This window comes from Triticum urartu, chromosome 7A, assembly GCF_056163025.1.
Source record: "Triticum urartu cultivar PI428250 chromosome 7A, HENAU_Tu73, whole genome shotgun sequence".
Lineage (NCBI taxonomy): Eukaryota > Viridiplantae > Streptophyta > Magnoliopsida > Poales > Poaceae > Triticum > Triticum urartu.
The window spans coordinates 689,173,137-689,175,606 of NC_141879.1; the positions used below are offsets into that span (position 1 = coordinate 689,173,137).

The window sequence follows — 2,470 nt, forward strand, 5'->3', positions numbered from 1 at the left end:
AGCTGTAAAAGTTCTTCAACTAATGGCCTTAGGTACACATCAATTTCGTTGTCGGGTTGCTTAGGGCCTTGGATGAGAACTGGCATCATAATGAACTTCTGCTTCATGCACATCCAAGGAGGAAGGTTATACATACATAGAGTCACGGGCCAGGTGCTGTGATTGCTGCTCTACTCCCCAAAAGGATTAATGCCATCCACGCTTAAAGCAAACCATACATTCCTTGGGTCCATTGCAAACTCATCCCAATACTTTCTCTCGATTTTTCTCCACTGTGACCCGTCAGCGGGTGCTCTCAACTTCCCATCTTTCTTTCGGTTCTCACTGTGCCATCGCATCAACTTGGCATGCTCTTCGTTTCTGAACAGACGTTTCAACCGTGGTATTATAGGAGCATACCACATCACCTTCGCAGGAACCCTCTTCCTGGGGGGCTCGCCATCAACATCACCAGGGTCATCTCGTCTGATCTTATACCGCAATGCACCGCATACCGGGCATGCATTCAGATCCTTGTATGCACCGCGTACAGGATGCAGTCATTAGGGCATGCATGTATCTTCTCCACCTCCAATCCTAGAGGGCATACGACCTTCTTTGCTGCGTATGTACTGTCGGGCAATTCATTATCCTTTCGAAGCTTCTTCTTAAATATTTTCAGTAGCTTCTCAAATCCTTTGTCAGCCACAGCATTCTCTGCCTTCCACTGCAGCAATTCCAGTATGGTACCGAGCTTTGTGTTGCCATCTTCGCAATTGGGGTATAACCCTTTTTCGTGATCCTCTAACATGCAATCGAACTTCAGCTTCTCCTTTTGACTTTCGCATTGCGGAGATCACCATCATCGGGCACATCGTCTGGGTCCTCTTGATCTTCAGCAGCTTCACCCGTTGCAGCATCATTGGGCACATCGTCTGGTTCCTCTTGATCTTCACCAGCTTCCCCCCATTGCAGCATCACCGTATTCAGGGGGCACATAGTTGTCATCGTACTCTTCTTCTTCGCCGTCTTCCATCATAACCCCTATTTCTCCGTGCCTCGTCCAAACATTATAGTGTGGCACGAAACCCTTGTAAAGCAGGTGGGAGTGAAGGATTTTCCGGTTAGAGTAAGACCTCGTATTCCCACATTCAGTGCATGGACAACACATAAAACCATTCTGCTTGTTTGCCTCAGCCGCATCGAGAAACTCATGCACGCCCTTAATGTACTCGCGGGTGTGTCTGTCACCGTACATCCATTGTCGGTTCATCTGCGTGCATTATATAGAATTAAGTGTCCAAATTAATAGAAGTTCATCATCACATTAAAACCAAAGTGCATACATAGTTCTCATCTAACAACATATAGCTCTCCAGAGCATCTAATTAATTAAACCATACATTGAAACTATGTAAAACATTTCAATGCGAAAACAAATGCGATCATAATCGCAACCAAGGTAACAATTGATCCAACGGCATAATGATACCAAGCCTCGGTATGAATGGCATATTTTCTAATCTTTCTAATCTTCAAGCGCATTGCAACCATCTTGATCTTGTGATCATCGACGACATCCGCAATATGCATCTCCAATATCATCTTCTCCTCCTCAATTTTTTTATTTTTTCCTTCAACAAATTGTTTTCTTCTTCAACTAAATTTAACCTCTCGACAATAGGGTCAGTTGGCATTTCCGATTCACATACATCCTACATAAATAAAATCTATGTCACGTTGGTCGGCATAATTTTCATAAACAATAAATGAACCAATAGTTATAAAGATAATATATATACCACATCCGAATCATAGACAGGACGAGGGCCGACGGGGGCGGATACCAAAACCATCGCACTATATAAGATGCAATAATAAAAGTAAGAAAATAATACAAGTATCTATGTAAACATACAAGTAAGAATATTTTTCCTTTCAGAAAGAAGATAAGAACAAGAGGCTCACCACGGTGGTGCCGGCGATGAGCTCGGCGCGGGTGATCGACGGCGGTGAAGACGGGGACGGGGCGTGACGGACCGCTAAACCTAGACAAATATTATGGAAAATGGAGCTTGGAGGTCGAGCTTGGAGAGGAGAAAGCTTAAGTAGTGTGGCTCAGGCATTCCATCGAACACCTTGTGTGCATAGGAGGTGAGCTAGAGCACCACCAAGCCCTCTCCCCCTCGGCCAGAGAAAAACAGAGCACTGGGGTGCTCTGCTCGCGAGGGAGGGGTATATATAGGCACCTCATTGGTCCCGGTTGGTGACTTGAGCCGGGACTAAAGGGGAGCCTTTGGTCCCGGTTCAAGCCACCAACCAGGACCAATGGTGGTGGGCCAGGAGTGAGGCCCATTGGTCCCGGTTCACCCCACCAACCGGGACCAAAAGGTCCAGATGAACCGGGACCAATGGCCCACGTGGCCCGGCCGGCCCCTGGGCTCACGATCCGGGAACAATGCCCACATTGGTCCCGGTTCTGGACTGAACT

General features: G+C 46.7%; 1 long non-coding RNA gene across 1 annotated transcript; it reads right to left on the minus strand.

Moving 5' to 3' along the window:
• Nucleotides 1–1,589: 1,589 nt before the first annotated feature.
• On the minus strand, nucleotides 1,590–2,181 carry LOC147961552 (uncharacterized). Its single transcript, XR_015609758.1, has 3 exons — nucleotides 1,948–2,181; nucleotides 1,782–1,839; nucleotides 1,590–1,694 (listed from the first exon to the last, which is right to left on the minus strand). It is a non-coding gene; the product is annotated as an uncharacterized LOC147961552 (long non-coding RNA).
• Nucleotides 2,182–2,470: the final 289 nt, after the last annotated feature.